General features: G+C 40.1%; 1 protein-coding gene across 1 annotated transcript in view; it reads right to left on the bottom strand.

Annotated features, from left to right (window-relative positions):
* Positions 1-19,179, bottom strand: part of HS6ST3 (heparan sulfate 6-O-sulfotransferase 3) — a 700,607-nt gene that overhangs the window by 616,860 nt on the left and 64,568 nt on the right. The window lies entirely within an intron of this gene.

Raw genomic sequence — 19,179 nt, 5'->3', positions numbered from 1 at the left:
TCTGGCCTCTTCTGGTCCTGTTTGATTGAGGCCAGGCGAGTGGCATGGGAGATCCTCAGGCTATGAGGAAAGACAGAGCCAGAACACATGGCATTCTGCAGCCCCCGGAAACCAATTCAAAACTAGATCTGTGTTCCTTCCTCCTGAACAAAATACTGGAAATGTGATTGCTGTGGGGAAATAACTCTGGCAGAGGGGAAAGAAGAGTCAGAGATGTCCCTTTCCTAATAATCATTACCATTTATATGTTCCCACGAGGTGCCAGCGCTGTGCACTCTACAGACATTATCTGACACTTTCTTTAAAACTCCCTGCAAAATATGCGTGGAAACACCATTTCTCTGATGGGAACCCAGAACTCAGGTAGAAAAGGAACAGAGATCTGAGCCCTAGTTTTTGCAACTTCAAAGACTACACTCTGGCTTCTTCTTTAAAGGAACTGTTGGGAAATCTGTACTCTTAAGAGAGATTTTTATATTTGTAGCTGATAAACACAAGAGGTTTTGCAAATCTCACGCATACATTCATGCCACCTTATTGCAAAGAGCTGAGAGAAGAGAGCTTCCTTCATGAGGTATTGGGAGACTATTCAGAGACCTGTAGGCTGTCCTGGTGAGCCGGGGAGTTACAGTAGGAATTGAGTGGTCAGAGAAGTCTAGTGGTTTGTTGGCCATCAGGGATCCCACAAGAGACAGGAAAGAAGTGGGCAAACAGTTGCCCCAACTTTCCTCACAACACACCATCCTCAAGGTGGTGGACCTTAGAGGTTACATGGTTCTTCTGGATTTTGTTTTGCTTTGTTTTGTCCATCCAACCTTCCCCTTGGGTGGGTATAAAGGAGGTTATCTCCAGTTACGTTCAGTCCTAGTGGAACTCATTACAGTTATTTCCCTACATATGGACAAATTTCATTCTGAGAGCCTATTTGTAAGTCCAATTTGTTCATAAGTCCAACAAAGTTAGCACACGTACTCAACTAATCGGCTATATAGTACTGTACTGTAATAGGCTCATAATACTTTACATACAAATAATACATAAAAACAAACACAAAAAATAAAGACAACACTTTTAATCTTACAGTACAGTACCTTAAAAAGTACAGTAGTAAAAGGAATCCAGATAGGAAAAGAAGAAGTGAAACTCTCACTGTTTGCAGATGACATGATCCTCTATATAGAAAACCCTAAAGACTCTACCAGAAAATTACTAGAACTAATCAATGAATATAGTAAAGTTGCAGGATATAAAATTAACACACAGAAATCCCTTGCATTCCTATATACTAACAATGAAAAAACAGAAAGAGAAATTAAGGAAACAATACCATTCACCATTGCAACAAAAAGAATAAAATACTTAGGAGTATATCTACCTAAAGAAACAAAAGACCTATACATAGAAAACTATAAAACACTGATGAAAGAAATCAAAGAGGACACAAACAGATGGAGAAACATACCGTGTTCATGGATTGGAAGAATCAATATTGTCAAAATGGCTATTCTACCCAAAGCAATCTATAGATTCAATGCAATCCCTATCAAGCTACCAACGGTATTTTTCACAGAACTAGACCAAAGAATTTCACAATTTGTATGGAAATACAAAAAACCTCGAATAGCCAAAGTAATCTTGAAAAAGAAGAATGGAACTGGAGGAATCAACCTGCCTGACTTCAGACTCTACTACAAAGCCACAGTCATCAAGACAGTGTGGTACTGGCACAAAGACAGAAATATAGACCAATGGAACAGAATAGAAAGCCCAGAGATAAATCCACGAACCTATGGACACCTTATCTTTGACAAAGGAGGCAAGGATATACAATGGAAAAAAGACAACCTCTTTAACAAGTGGTGCTGGGAAAACTGGTCAACCACTTGCAAAAGAATGAAACTAGAACACTTTCTAACACCATACACAAAAATAAACTCAAAATGGATGAAAGATCTAAATGTAAGACCAGAAACTATAAAACTCCTAGAGGAGAACATAGGCAAAACACTCTCCGACATAAATCACAGCAAGATCCTCTATGACCCACCTCCCAGAATATTGGAAATAAAAGCAAAACTAAACAAATGGGATCTAATGAAACTTAAAAGCTTTTGCACTACAAAAGAAACTATAAGTAAGGTGAAAAGACAGCCGTCAGATTGGGAGAAAATAATAGCAAACGAAGAAACAGACAAAGGATTAATCTCAAAAATATACAAGCAACTCCTGCAGCTCAATTCCAGAGAAATAAATGACCCAATCAAAAAGTGGGCCAAAGAACTAAGCAGACATTTCTCCAAAGAAGACATACAGATGGCTAACAAACACATGAAAAGGTGCTCAACATCACTCATTATTAGAGAAATGCAAATCAAAACCACAATGAGGTACCATTACACACCAGTCAGGATGGCTGCTATCCAAAAGTCTACAAGCAATAAATGCTGGAGAGGGTGTGGAGAAAAGGGAACCCTCTTACACTGTTGGTGGGAATGCAAACTAGTACAGCCACTATGGAAAACAGTGTGGAGATTCCTTAAAAAACTGGAAATAGAACTGCCATATGACCCAGCAATACCACTTCTGGGCATACACACTGAGGAAACCAGATCTGAAAGAGACACATGCACCCCAATGTTCATCGCAGCACTGTTTATAATAGCCAGGACATGGAAGCAACCTAGATGCCCATCAGCAGATGAATGGATAAGGAAGCTGTGGTACATATACACCATGGAATTTTACTCAGCCGTCAAAAAGAATTCATTTGAACCAGTCCTAATGAGATGGATGAAACTGGAGCCCCTTATACAGAGTGAAGTAAGCCAGAAAGATAAAGAACATTACAGCATACTAACACATATATATGGAATTTAGAAAGATGGTAACGATAACCCTATATGCAAAACAGAAAAAGAGACACAGAAATACAGAACAGACTTTTGAACTCTGTGGGAGAAGGTGAGGGTGGGATGTTTCAAAAGAACAGCATGTATACTATCTATGGTGAAACAGATCACCAGCCCAGGTGGGATGCATGAGACAAGTGCTCCGGCCTGGTGCACTGGGAAGACCCAGAGGAATCGGGTGGAGAGGGAGGTGGGAGGGGGGATCGGGTTGGGGAATAAGTGTAAATCTATGGCTGATTCATATCAATGTATGACAAAACCCACTGAAATGTTGTGAAGTAATTAGCCTCCAACTAATAAAAAAATAAAAAAAAAAAAAAAGTACAGTAGTATGGTACAAAAGCTGGCACGCAGGGGCCGGCATCAAGGGGACAGGAAAAAAGAGTTGCTGACTAAAGAAGGAGAGAAGGTGGGAGATGGCAGAGCTGAGAGATTGACAGCAATAGGAGATGAACGGCAAGCTGCAATTTCGCTCACTCCTGACTTTGATGGAACACATGTTTGCATCTTTGAAAGGTCACAGCTTGAAGGCAAGTATGTAGGGGACTTACTGTACCCAACTTCCCATTACCAAAGCCCAAGTTAGCGCTCACTCCTTCCCCATTACCCAGGGACCAGGGCCAGGGTATGTGAGAGAGATAATCCCCTCCTCGTAATCCAGGGTGTGTGGCCCTGGCTCTGCCAATCAGATCTTCTAAGCCACACTTGGGCTCTGGGCCAAAACTGAAGGAGTGGCCAGCCTTTATTCATAGCAGCTGCAGTAGTAGATGGTGGCAGCCACATCTTTACCCAGCACTGGACAGTTCTGGCTGTACTATCTTTGCCAAAAGATGGGGGGCTGCCGTGTATGTTTTTTCAAATTTGGTTCTTCAACTCACATCAATTCCGTGAGCTCCGAATAGTTTACAAATATGCATTTTTCTTTTGATGGTAGCCACTATTGGTTTCTGTTGTCTCCAGTCAATCAAATCACACACTCACACACACATGCATGCACATACACACATACACTCACACACTCTCCACTATGACAATCAGACTGTATTATTGTTCTCAAATGTTCACCAAGATGGTCTTTACAGTCTCCTTAGCTTAATAAACTTTACACAGGCTTCTTCCTGACTCCAGGCCCCTGACCTCCCCTTTCTTGTACATATTCAGTTTAGAAAACTTGTAACTATAAATTCTTTCTCTGCCCCTGTGAGATGTTAACCTTTCTAAAAGCCTTCTGCCAGTTTCACAATCCTAGACTGTTTCCTCCAAGACCTGGGAGCCATCTTTTTGAAATATAATCATGAGAGAGGACAGGGCACCCCCACCCACGCCCTGCCAGGGGTTGGAGGGTAAGAGCCTAAAGCCAGTGAGTACATCATTCCTGTTTGTAAAACTACCTCCTGTTCAAAAAAATGAGAAATTTCAGGTTTCCTTTTGTATGGATAAGACCAGTTAGGAAACACAGATGGCCAGTGATCCCCTAACCCCCACTCTAGTCCTTAAGAAAAATCAAAACCCTGCCCTTTGTTTCAAGCAGAATTGCCTGCAGACTGTGATTGGGTCTTTCTCTTATTGCAATAGTCTTGAATAAAGTTTTCCCTGCCTGTGTAACTTTTTCGGCATAAATTTTGCTTTGATAATATTGACTGACCCTCCCTGAAAAAGGACCATACTCCTCACCTCTACTGAAACCAGGTTTGGCCCATGAACTCACTCTGATCAATGAAAAGTGAGCTGAAAGGCCATGCCATCCGAGGCAAAAAGGTCTGGGACCTAACCTGTAGTTGGCACCATCTCCTCTCTACCAGACAGAGGCTGATCATCCACCTGAATTCTCAAGTGAAGAGGATAGGAACACAATCAGCGGTGACCCATATATGCACATGCAGCGTGAGCAAAAAATACATCTTGGCTGTCAAAAGCCACTAAGATGTTGGTATCATTTGCTACCAGAGCACAACCAGTAGTCTTGACTGTTCACATACCCATTCTGACCCTTGGCACAACAAAGAAGAAGCTCTGGAATAAACCAATTGTCACTGGATAGAATGCCCTCTGACACTGCTTTCCATCAACTAGCAGTGAGCTCCGGAAGTCCTCCTGGATGAAATATCCCAGAGGGAACACAGGGTGAACAGCGGGGCTTTACAAACAGCAAGTATGATCCACCAAAAAAGGTAAGCTTGTATGAATAAGGAACCAACTGAGGTCTCTGGAGAATCCCAGGTAATGTTTAAGGAGACTTCTTTTCAGTGTTACAGAAAATACTTTGCTTGCATTCCTCCTATACGAGTTTTGGGGAAAAAAATATGTACCCTCTTTACACATTTTTAAATTGTCACCCCCAAATTTTCATCATAAGTTTAAAATTAGTTTTTTGTTAGTAGGAGATATGAAATAGTAAATATTTTATAAGACAAAATATGATGAGGATCAACTTTGAAATCAATATTTCATGACATGCTTTGATAAAATAAGCTTTAACTATCATATTGAAAACTGCACTGAATCCAAAAGAAACCACATGAAATATGTATTTGTCGTTTTATCCAATGTATCTTTAAAACTTTGGTGGTCCTGGAAAACACAGGTGTTGTGTTCAAAAGAACCAACCTCACTAACCTACACAGCAAGGACGACGTTATCCTTGTCAGAATTATATGTAAGATACAGAAAGGCAAGAAATCGACCAGGTCTAAGTTTCTTTGATGAATCATTAAAGGAGCCGTCCTCCAAAACTAATATTTCTAATTATCCTTTTTTTTTTTTTTTCTTTTGATGTATGGGAGGTTTCTAATGGTGGAGCAAATGTACTATATTTACACATCAGATGGCCTTTCACTGCAAAGTGAGAGGAGAAATGTGCAAGGCAGACACTTTCTCAGGCAATTTTAGAAAAGAATCCATGTGGAAGTTGAAAAGCTTGAAAGCAGCATGTTACTGCAAATCATGAAATTTATCCATGCATGAGTATCCCTGGAAGGTGTGAATGCCTGTGTTGCAAGAATATGTTTTGGGACATCCCTGGTGGTCCACTGGTAGAGAATCCGCCTCCCAATGCTGGGGACACGGATTCGATCCCTAGTCTGGGAAGATCTCACACACCGTGGAGTAACTGAGTCCAAGCACCACAACTACTGAGCACATGCTCCAGAGCCCCGGAGCTGCAACTACGAAGCCCATGTGCCTAGAGCCCATGCTCCGCAACATAAGATGCCACCGCAGTGAAAAGTCCACGCACCACAACGAAAAGTAGCCCCTCTTGCTGCAACTAAAGAAAACTCACGCACAGCAACGAAGATCCAGTGCAGCCAAAATTAAATACATAAATATTTTTTTAATTTTTTTTTAAATAGAAGGCTTTTTTTAAAAAGAAGAATATGTTTCACACACACATGAAACACAGTTGGGGTGCATGTGACAAAGAAGCAGACGGGCAGGCTGACTCTCCAAGGAGCTTTCTGGATTCACAAAACAAGTCTGAGCAGAAAGCCTAATCCCTGTTGAAGTTACTCTTCTCCAAACCCAGGGGACAATGCCCCCCTGGGCCGATATGTGCAGTAGTGACAGAAATCACCTGGAATCGTCCAAGGGCACCGCTGAAGACTGAACTGTGTCCCCCAGCGCTCAAACCATGTATCTTAGAATGCCAACAAGGCCATAAAACGTTTTCCCAGTTTTATACATATTTAACAACTCGTGGGTAATATATCTAAACTCTTCTCTTAAAAAGACCCCTGCTAGCAACTACACTTTCAAATAAAGAACTGTCAACACTGGCAGATTCAGAACTTCTGCTGAGAAGAATTTACCACAACAGAGGGATCTAAGTACTTCATGCCATGCCATAGTAATTTAATAATGATATATTCCAAGGCTAAAGGGGGGAAGGGTTTTTTTTTTATTAAGCTACGGATACATTAAATACATTACAAATTCAGCCTCTGCCATTATTTCAAAGGAATTTTTGGAACAGAGCACTGTTAGTTCAACTTACCAACTGGACAGGTACCAAAAAAAAAGAAAACTACTGCGTACTGCTCTGGTTTAAAAAAAAAATCTATATCAGAAACATTTACATACCAAATGCATTAAAACGACACAGAAAAAAATTATAATTTTACACCCACTGACCCATGAAAGCAGCATGCTTCAAAACCAAAAGAGCATTTTTATAAAATCAATCTCTCTCCTGCTTTCTTAAGAATTGATGAATATGATTATTCTAGCCTCATTAGGAGTGTGGGGTCAAATCCTAAAATTAGGTTGTATATATGTTATATAGGCTTCCCTGGTGGCCCAGAAGGTAAAGAATCTGCCTGCAATGCAGGAGACCTGGGTTCAATCCCTGGGTTGGGAAGATCCCCTGGAGGAGGGCATGGCAACCCACTCCAGTCCTCTTGCCTGGAGAACCCCATGGACAGAGGGGCCTGGCAGGAGCCCCAGGACCCTGTCCATGGGGTCACAAAGAGTCGGACACCACTACACAACAAAGCAACTAACATTCATATGTTATATATATCAGATTTGGGGAGGAGACCTCTTATTTAAGCAATTTAGTAGCTATGATGATTTAAACACGTTTCTTTTGGGAAAGGAGTGGGGTAGAACGAGAAAAGACACATTATGGTCTATATGGGAAAACATCAGTAAAAATCAAAGGCAATGGTTAATTAACATATCAAACTTAACACTAAACAACATAATTCAAACACAAAATATGAAAAAGAACTGCCTGATAACAAAACACATTGCCTTTCATCTTCCCTGTGATCAATTTTTAATGAGACAGACCTCTTTGTACCACAATCAACTCTGATTTAATAAAGTAAAACCACACACTACAACAATGGTATATCAAACAGAATTCTTCACACCATATTTTATCGCATTTCCCATCATATTATGCACTTGGACTCCTTTAAGTACTGCCTCCATGATCTCTTTCTTATCTTGACTCTGTGCTTCCATACTTAATTCCCAGATCAGTTCAGTTCAGTTCAGTCACTCAGTCGTGTCTGACTCTTTGCGACCCCATGAACTGCAGCACGCCAGGCCTCCCTGTCCATCACCAGCTCCCGGAGTTTATCCAAACTCATGTCCATTGAGTCAGTGATGCCATCCAACCACCTCATCCTCTCTCGTCCCCTTCTCCTCCTGCCTTCAATATTTCCCAGCATCAGAGTCTTTTCAAATGAGTCAGTTCTTAGCATCAGATAGCCAAAGTATTGGAGCATCAGCATTAGTCCTTCCAAAAAACACTCAGGACTGATCTCCTTTAGAATGGACTGTTTGGATCTCCTTGCAGTCCAAGGGACTCTCAAGAGTCTTCTCCAACACCACAGTTCAAAAGCATCAATTCTTTCGTGCTCAGCTTTCTTCATACTCCAACTCTCACATCCATATACGACTACTTGAAAAACCATAGCCTTGACTAGACGGAACTTTGCTGGCAAAGTAATGTCTCTGCTTTTTAATATGCTGTCTAGGTTGGTCATAACTTTCCTTCCAAGGAGTAAGCATCTTTTAATTTCATGGCTGCAGTCACCATCTACAGTGATTTTGGAGCCCAGAAAAATAAAGTCTGCCACTGTTTCCACCGTTTCCCCATCTATTTGCCATGAAGTGACAGGACCGGATGCCATGATCTTAGTTTTCTGAATGTTGAGCTTTAAGCCAACTTTTTCACTCTCCTCTTTCATTTTCATCAAGAGGCTCTTTAGTTCTTCTTCACTTTCTGCCGTAAGGGTGATGTCATCTGCATATCTGAGGTTATTGATATTTCTCCTGGCAATCTTGATTCCAGCTTGTGCTTCCACCAGCCCAGCGTTTCTCATGATGTACTCTGCATATAAGTTAAATAAGCAGGGTGACAATATACAGCCTTCAAGTACTCCTTTTCCTATTTGGAACCAGTCTGTTGTTCCATGTCCAGTTCTAACTGTTGCTTCCTGACCTGCATACAGGTTTCTCAAGAGGAAGGTCAGGTGGTCTGGTATTCCATCTCTTTCAGAATTTTCCACAGTTTATTGTGATCCACACAGTCAAAGGCTTTGGCATAGTCAATAAAGCATAAGTAGATGTTTTTCTGGAACACTCTTGCTTTTTCAATGATCCAGCAGATGTGGGCAATTTGATCTCTGGTTCCTCTGCTTTTTCTAAAACCAGCTTGAACATCTGGAAATTCATGGTTCACATATTGCTGAAGCCTGGCTTGGAGAATTTTGAGCATTTTAATTGTGCGGTAGTTTGAGCATTCTTTGGCATTGCCTTTCTTTGGGATTGGAATGAAAACTGACCTTTTCCAGTCCTGTGGCCACTGCTGAGTTCTCCAAATTTGCTGGCATATTGAGTGCAGCACTTTCACAGCATCATCTTTTAGGATTTGAAATAGCTCAATTGGAATTCCATCACCTCCACTAGCTTTGTTTGCAGTGATGCTTCCTAAGGCCCACTTGACTTCGCATTCCAGGATGTCTGGCTCTAGGTGAGTGATCACACGATCCTGGTTATCTGGGTTGTGAAGATATTTTTTGTATAGTTCTTCTGTATATTCTTGCCACCTCTTAATATTTTCTTTCTGTTATGTCCCTACCATTTCTGTCCTTTATTGAGCCCATCTTTGCATGAAATGTTCCCTTGGAATCTCTAATTTTCTTGAAGAGATCTCTACACTTTCCCATTCTTTTATTTTCCTCTATTTCTTTGCATTGATTGCTGAGGAAGGCTTTCTCATCTCTCCTTGCTATTCTTTGGAACTCTACATTCAGACGGGTATATCTTTCCTTAAGAATGTCCACATAGCTATTTTTCCTGCATTTTCAAACCAAAAAAAAAATCCAAAACCTAACTGAAATGCCTTGCACACAACTTTTTTTTTCTTCCTAAATTCAGTGGCATCATCACCTATTTACTCCCTTAAAAGCCTCTTCAACTCTTCCATCTTCACATACACCCTAGACCCAAACATTTGACAAGTGTTCCAAATTTCTCACATATTCAACCATTCAGTACAACTCAGTCCATTCTTTTGTATTCCCATTCCTCCACTTTCTCTTTTGTCTTTTTACCTTCTGTACTTTCATATCATTATATGGATGCTGGGATTTATGAATCCATCCTCTACATCTCTTAAGTTTAAATTTTCTATCATTTTCCATATCTTTATTTCTGCTTCATTCTGGGGAAATCCTTAGGCTTACTATTAAGGAATAGTTTACTATAAACTATTAAGGTTTACTGGTTTACTATTAAGCTGTGTCCAAGTTATCACATGGGCTTACCTGGTGGCTCAGATGGTAAAGAATTTGCCTTCAATGCAGGAGACCTGGGTTCCATCCCTGGGTTGGGAAGATCCCCTGGAGATGGGAATGGCTACTCACTCCAATATTCTTGCCTGGATAATTACATGGACAGTCAAGCCTGGCAGGCTACAGTCCATGGGTTCACAAAGAGTCAGACACAACTAAGCAACTTTCACTTAAGATAGTACATAGTCTACCAGCTATAATTTCACTTTAATAATTTTATTGCTTATTTCCAAGATCTCTAAATATCTTTTTTTTTCCATTTATTTTTATTAGTTGGAGGCTAATTACTTTACAATACTGTAGTGATTTTTGTGGTAGAGAGGGAGGTGGGAGGGGGGATTGGGATGGGGAATACATGTAAATCTAAATATCTATTTTTATATTACAAATACTTGTTTTGGTTTTATAAGTGTGAAGACATTTATCACTCTGAAAATATTCAATATTTTTATTTTACACTCTTTTTTTCAGACATTTAGATTATCTCTGTCTCCTTAAGAGCAAATCTTTGTGTGTGTAAGTAATTGTGATCTCTTTCAGGATGGAATTCTTTCTCAGGTCCTTATAATTCCCTACTAACTTCCTCTTTAAAGGGAGATAATTTCCGCTTGTGTTCTTATGCTTAATCTCATCTACTTTCTTCTTTTAGTGGAGATATATAAGAATTGGTTTTGTTTGGAGGATTTTTCTTTTTTTGGCCTTCTTGCATAAAGATTTTATTTTTACTGGAGTATAGTGCTTTACAATGTCGTGCTCGTTTCTACTGTAAAGTGAACCAGCCATATGTATACATATTTCCCCTCTTTTTTGGATTTCTTTTCATTTCAGTTCAGTTCAGTTCAGTTGCTCAGTCATGTCTGACTCTTTGCGACCCCATGAATTGCAGCACACCAGGCCTCCCTGTCTATCACCAACTCCTGGAGTTTACCCAAACTCATGTCCATCAAGTCAGTGATGCCATCCAGTCATCTCATCCTCTGTCATCCCCCTTCTCCTACTGCCCCCAATCCTTCCCAGCATCAGGGTCTTTCCCAATGAGTCAACTCTTCGTATCAGGTGGCCAAAGTATTGGTGTTTCAGCTTCAGCATCAGTCCTTCCAATGAACACCCAGGACTAATTTCCTTTAGGATGGACTGGTTGGATCTCCTTGAAGTCCAAGGGACTCTCAAGAGTCTTCTCCAACACCACAGTTCAAAAGCATCAATTTTTCGGCACTCAGCTTTCTTCACAATCCAACTCTCACATCCATACACGACCACTGGAAAAACCACAACCTCGACTAGATGGACCTTTGTTGGCAAAGTAATGTCTCTACTTTTTAATATACTCTCTAGGTTGGTCATAACTTTCCTTCCAAGGAGTAAGCGTCTTTTAATTTCATAGCTGCAATCACCATCTGCAGTGATTTTAAAGCCCGAAAAAATAAAGTCTGACACTGTTTCCATTTAGGTCACTACAAAGAACTGAGTAGAGTTCACTGTGCTATACAGTAGGTTCTCCTTAGTTATCCATTTTATACATAGTATTAAAAGTGTATATATGTCAATCCCAGTCCCATTCCCTCCTTTCCCCCTTGGTATCCATATGTTTTTCTCTATGTCTGTGTCTCTATTTCTGCTTTGTAAATAAGAGTATCTATACAGTCCAGGGGGTTGCAAAGAGTCAGACACAACTTACCAACTGAGCACACATACAATTTTTTCAGAATCCATATACATGCATTAATATAAAATGTTTGTTTTTCTCTTTCTGACTTACTTCATTCTGTATGACAGTCTTCTCTTTTACATATTTCCCTGAGTTTTGTGTGGGAAGAGAAGCTTTCTATATATGCTTTCTCACCCATCTTGAACTAAAGGTCACTTATCACCCTTTCAGAGTGTTGGACAGTAGCCTCCTAATTTACCTCTCCTTCCCACTAGTTCAAATCACAACTCAACCAGTGCTATTATTAAAGGCTCTGCTAAGGACCAGATCATTGAGTTTGGTGTTATTCTTTCATCTGAAGTACAGTAAAATTAAAAACATATTTTTAGATCCTTCATTCTCAGGAGGAAAAAGAACTCTATAGTAGAGATCTTAGCAGAGACTACATAGGGTAAAACCCCTAAATTTTAGCCCCATCTCCTTTTCCAATCTACTTCCCTACTTCATTGTTTCAAAATTGCTACCCTCTAGCCATCCTAACTATTCAGAGAATCTATGCAATTTCATGCTTCTCTGCCTTTGCTGAAGCTCACTTCACTTCCATGTCCCATTCACTTGCAAAGATCCAGATAAATTCCCACTATCTATTCTGTGAAACCTCACATATACTATGGACATTTCATTATCTCAGCCTCCTATACACATTACCCGATCCCTATAGCTGCACTTATCTCATTCTGCCTTAATGCATTAGAATCCCTAACTAGGCCATAACTTCTTAAGGGTAAAGGTTATTTGTCACTTCTTTCCATATTTCAAGCAGCATCTAGCATAATGTTCAGCATACAGTAGGCACTCAACATTTTTCAAAGGAAAGATGACATGACCCTTGTTCCAGTGACTCTAGTGCTGTACAGCAAATATATACTCGTAAAATTCAATTCAAGAAATTAAGGAATTAAAGGAAATCAAGACATTCAAACTAGGATTTGGTATTGTAGCCTTCAATTATAGGAAAAAGAAGTTTTTGCTTCTTGAAATTCTGAATCTATACCAGCCTCAAGTACTGTCTCCCTTTCTTAAAAAAAAGCCCAGTCCTCTGAGCTTGACTACTGCATGCTTGACTTTTTCACTGCATTTTTACCACCCAAAGTGCAACTGTCTGTATACCCATCTACCCTACTAGATTATATCCTCTCCGAGAGCAGAAATCAGATACAGTGTTTGTCAGAGCATAAATAGAAAGGCTTTGACTAAATAAGTGCTTAAATATCACATCCCTTATTTGTCTTCAGAATAGTCCCAAGCTATAAGGAAAGCTGTTATTTTCATATTCCAGTAGATAGCCAGATTAAATTCAGGTTAAATGAACTCATGATCACAGGAGAAAGAAATCTGGTAGTGAAATTTAGGTCTTCCTGAAATTAATCACCATATTTCTAAATATTCTTATATAATATGAAGCATCCATAGTCAGGAATATAAGAAAATGGACAATTTGAAGCCCTTTTAAATACCCCTCAATAACATAGTGAATAAAAATGTTAGTCACTCAGTCATGTCCAATTCTTGGCAACCTCATGAATCGCAGCCTACCAGGCTTCTGTGTCCATGGAATTTTCCAGGCAAGGGTACTGGAGTGGGTTGCCATTCACTTCTCCAGGGGATCTTCCTGATGCAGGGATTGAACCCAGGTCTCCTGCATTGCAGGCAGATTCTTTACTGGCTGAGCTACCAGGGAAACAACTAACATTTAGGTAACCCCCAGAGATCTGTTCCAAGAGCTTCTGGCACATAACTAACATTATAAACAAAGTCGTCATCCACACACTGATCAGCATAGCATCATCATTTCTAGATACCCAGGGCAACCGTATTAATTCAACCTGTTCAGAAGGACTTTAAAAAGCAATAAATATTACCCAATTTAGTGTATGTTAATTTCTACCAATTCAGCATTTTCATTACACACAATATCCTCTACTACAAGCAAGACGCTTCTACTAAAATCTTATATACCTCCATACATATTAAGTTGTTATTGCTCTTATTATTCATTTTATTAGCTATTTATTGAGTGTTTACTACATGTTAGGCATGTTACTAAAAGGTGCATAAATTATCTCATTTACTCCTCATAAAAACATTATGCATTAGGTACTATCATTATCACATTTTAAAAATGAAAACAAGAGCTCAGTGATATGAAGTAACGTGCCCCAGGTCATTCAGCTAATAAGAGATGGAGATGAAAATAGTTTTCATCTTTTCGTCCTTTCTGGGGCCACAGTCCTGGCTTCTCCCCACTACAGGCACTGACTCACATTAGTGTCCACTGGAAGGATATATTTGTTCAGATACTCTCGTAAGTTTAACATTATCATCAAGTTGAACTGTATGAAATTGCTACTTTTGTAGACCAAAAATGGTCAAATGGTTCATCCTAGTAGAATGCAAATATTCTATTCTCATATTAATATCCACAGCTTTTGGTTCCTTGCCAACGTATTATTTTCTTTTTATTTTGTACAGTACATGTATTTAATGACTCTGTGAAAGTGCTGCACTCAATATGCCAGCAAATTTGGAAAACTCAGCAGTGGCCATAGGACTGGAAAAGGTCAGTTTTCATTCCAGTCCCAAAGAAAGGCAATACCAAAGAATGCTCAAACTACCGCACAATTGCACTCATCTCACACACTAGGAAAGTAATGCTTAAAATTCTCCAAGTCAGGCTTCAGCAACACATGAACCGTGAACTTCCGATGTTCAAATTGGTTTTAGAAAAGGCAGAGGAACCAGAGATCAAATTGCCAACATCTGCTGGACCATCAAAAAAGCAAGAGAGTTCCATAAAAATATCAATTCCTGCTTTATTGACTATGTCAAAGCCTTTGACTGTATGGATCACAATAAACTGTGGAAAATTCTGAAAGAGATGGAATACCAGACCACTTGACCTGCCTCTTGAGAAACCTGCATGCAGGTCAGGAAGCAACAGTTAGAACTGGACATGGAACAACAGACTGGTTCCAAATAGGAAGAGGAGTACGTCAAGGTGTATATTGTCACCCTGCTTATTTAACTTATATGCAGAGTACATCATGAGAAACGCTGGGCTGGAAGAAGCACAAGCTGGAATCAAGATTGCTGGGAGAAATATCAATAACCTCCGATATGCAGATGACACCACCCTTACGGCAGAAAGTGAAGAAGAACTAAAGAGCCTCTTGATGAAAATGAAAGAGGAGAGTGAAAAAGTTGGCTTAAAGCTCAACATTCAGAAAACTAAGATCATGGCATCCAGTCCCATCACTTCATGGCAAATAGAACAGTGGAATCAGTGACTGACTTTATTTTTCTGGGCTCCAAAATCAATGCAGATGGTGATTGCAGCCATGAAATTAAAAGATGCTTACTCCTTGGAAGGAAAGTTATGACCAACCTAGATAGCATATTAAAAAGCAGAGACATTACTTTGCCAACAAAGGTCTGTCTAGTCAAGGCTATGGTTTTTCCAGTGGTCATGTATGGATGTGAGAGTTGGACTATAAAGAAAACTGAGTGCCGAAGAATTGATGCTTTTGAACTGTGGTGTTGGAGAAGACTCTTGAGAGTCCGTTGGACTGCAAGGAGATCCAACCAGTCCATCCTAAAGGAGATCAGTCCTGGGTATCCATTGGAAGGACTGATGTTGAAGCTGAAACTCCAATACTTTGGCCACCTGATGCGAAAAGCTGACTCATTGAAAAAGACCCTGATGCTGGGAAAGATTGAGGGCAGGAGGAGAAGGGGACGACAGAGGATGAGATGGTTGGATGGCATCACCAACTCGATGGACATGGGTTTGGGTAGACTCTGGGAGTTGGTGATAGACAGGGAGGCCTGGCATGCTGTGGTCCATGGGGTCGCAAAGAGTCGGACACAACTGAGTGACTGAACTGAACTGAACTGAAAAATGTTATTATTACAAATTTTAGTCTAGAACAAATAAGACATAAACACCAGTCCATCCCTTAAATAATTCTCCAATTCTGATCGAAGGTTGATTATATAAGAAACACATTGGCAAGATGTGACTGGGAATCTCCCCCTAAGTAAACCCTTTCCAGATCAGCATTGTAATAGAGCTTCAGACAACGACTGGTTTCTGCAAAGCTGCAAGGATTTATTAGTATGATATTTCCATTTCCTTTAAAATGCAAACCAAAAGTAAAAAACACTATGCAATTTTAAGAAAATAGGGTAAAATAAAATAAATGCTACCAAATGCTAGTATTGGAGAGCAAATGTGCCTTTTGGTAAATATTTAAAAACTAAGGCATTCACACAATCCACTGTTCTCTTTTCTACCTTCATTGATCACTGTGTCTTTCCTTGTCTTAGAGGAAAAAGTGCCCTGCTTCTTCAAGACATAATCCTCCTGTTCATACTCTTTATCCCAACCTCTGCCACCTCCTCTGGAAACTTCCTCTGTAAATTTCCCCCTGTCAGCATCCTCCATGGCTCCCTCCCTCCTGGCTGCAGCTCTCAGATCAAATACAAACACGCTCAATTCTTCTGCACTGACATAACAGTCAACACCCATGGAACTCTCTGCCCCTCCTTTCTTCTCTCTTCTCTGCCAAAGGGTTAACCAAGTAATATGTTCTGCCTCCATCGGCTCACCTCCCATCCACTCATCATTCCAAAGTAGCCTGGTTCTTGCTCTCATTTCTCCAAAATCATTCTCAGCAATGTCACCACTGACCCGTTACCTCCTGGACTCTCAGTTCTCATCCAACTTAATCCTCCCTAGTCGGTGCTAATGCTGCCTCCTCCATTCTCAAATGCTCTCTCTGTGATTCCTTCCGGCTACACTTTCCTGGTTCTCTTCCTACCTCTACGATCATTCCTCTCCAACCCTTCCTAGTTTCTCTTCCCGTGTTTGTTCCTTGACCTTTCCTTCCAAGAGTTCAAACTCTTCATTTTTGTTCTTGCTCTCCTCTCCCCTAATACTATACTTCAAACAACTCAAAGCCATGTTAGCTTTTCTCTCTTTAAAGTCACTCCTTCTTTTTGCCCCAACCTGGATCCACTCCATCTCCCAAAAAGAAACCATCCTGTCATTTTGAAATCTTTTCCACACTTTCTTCTGCACCCTCACCTCTTATCACTCACTCTTATCACTCATGTAACCAAGCAACCATGAAGGCATACCCGAGTCCTAGTCCTCATGCTGGGTGGTCACTAGCTTTTTTTTTTTCTATGAAAGGAAGTCATTTTTATTTTCATGGATTGCCATATTTCCACAAAATCAAGGAAATTAAAGATTCCAAGAAAAAGGCTCAAAAACTGTGTAGTATCTCCCACAGCTCCAGAAATCTCCAAACTTGTTCCATGTTGAAGAGATGAAGAAAGGGCTAAAGACACTTACCTGCTGATTCTTTACAAAGGTTTGTAAGAAAAATGGTGTCTGTGTTTGTCAAGAGCCAACCTGACAAACAAATTTCAGCTTTAGCCAACTCTTCATCTTCTACCCCTTGACAATTAGGGGAGTGACTAGCGTGGGAACCAAAAGACTGGTTCTGGAGTTCTTTCCAGAGAGGGCAGTAAATAGAGCAGATACTGTTCTGGGCTTTTGATATCATCATTTGCCTGAGAAAAAAAGAGAGGCACAAAAAATGCTATGTGATTCTGTTTTTTATTCTCTCTGATAAGTTTTATACCTTTAGACATATTGTTTCATTCACTCGATATAGACTTCAGCCTTCGGATTTCTGCTCACATGTCACATACTTTGTGAAGCTTTCTATTCCTTCTTAGAAATATTCAGTTCCTCCTCAGTGTTTCCACAGCACTATGTGTAAACCAGTAATTTACAGTATTTAACCAGTTGGTTCCATGGTAACTTTGTAGTGCTGTCTCCTTTTACTCTTCTTGTCTTGACTGTTCCTGGAAGGAATGGACTGTGTTGTTTCCCCTCTGTACTTCGTGTATCGCAGATCAGTTGTCTAGCCCACAGTAGGTCTTCAAAGATGTCTGTTTCATTAAGTTGATCTATCCATCTGGTCATGTTTATATATAATCCTGCTCAAGGGTAAGGTCTTATATTAAGGGATTTTTGAGTCCCTTTGAAATCTAATAATTCATCACATAGGACATTAAAAAAAAAATCCAAGGGGTAATGAACATTGTTTTCCTCCTGAAATAAACACACTGTCACAAAATATGACCCCTTAAGGTTCTTGTTGAGAGAAGGTTACTTCCACCGAACAAAGAAAACGGATTCTCTGAGAACACCAATCAGTTTCCCAAGTCAGCCAACTGCTCACTCGCGCTTTCTTAACTCCTACTTTAAAAGTCCAAAATGACAAATTATCTCACAGGTCCCTGGGCAAATACTTCATTGCTTTCTGAAATGTCACTGCTGATGCTTTTTCCAACTCAGTTTTGCCTCATTTTAAACCAATGGAAATATCTCTTGCTGCCAGCTTACATTTTGTCTTATAATCCTTTTTCTCCTCTCTTATTTTTCAGGATGTAATTTCTTTGATAAACTCCCCCTCATTTCTAAACTTTGGGGGAATTAAAATCTCTATCATCTCATGATCCCACGGAATGGCAGAAAGACAAAACTGAGTTCCAGGTAAGATGGCCATAAAATTAAAACTGGAAAAAAATGACAGCCAAAGACCTTTCCAACGATAACATTTACTAAACGGCTTCAAATCCTAAAGAAATAAGAAAGCAAGTCAGCGATTAAAGACATTATTATCTAACTTTCATCTTCATCAAAGTAAATGTCATTATCCTTGTTTAACAGATCAATAAACTGAGGTTCAGAGAGGTTCAATAATCGTCCAAGGTTATCCACATAATAAATGGCAGCCTTTTTGCCATATGTTGGAGTGACCTGAAGGAATCTTCTCAAAAAAACTGACCTGCCTGCAGGTTCTCTGCTTGTTAATAAGTGGCTCCCAGTCAACCATCATTATTCCCATAAGAGGACATCAATGCTATACCCTGCCTGCATTTTTGCTGTGTACTCTGCTAAGAGCCTTCATACATTTTTGTGGTATTAGCAGTAAAGAACCTGCCTGCCCGTGCAGGAGACTTAAGAGATGCGGGTTCAATCCCTGGGTCCAAAAGATCCCCTGGAGGAGGGCATGGCAACCCACTCCAATATTCTTTCCTGGAAAATCCCATGGACAGAAGAGCCTGGCAGGCTAAACTCCATGGGGTGGCAAAGAGTCGGACACAACTGAAGCAACTTAGCATGAATGACTTATGAATGGGGCAGTACAATGTATCGCCTTGTAAACAAATGAATTTTAGA

This window comes from Cervus elaphus, chromosome 30, assembly GCF_910594005.1.
Source record: "Cervus elaphus chromosome 30, mCerEla1.1, whole genome shotgun sequence".
In the NCBI taxonomy this organism is placed as follows: domain Eukaryota; kingdom Metazoa; phylum Chordata; class Mammalia; order Artiodactyla; family Cervidae; genus Cervus; species Cervus elaphus.
Note: the sequence above shows the minus strand (reverse complement) of the source record. Positions and strands in the feature narration are given on the sequence as shown.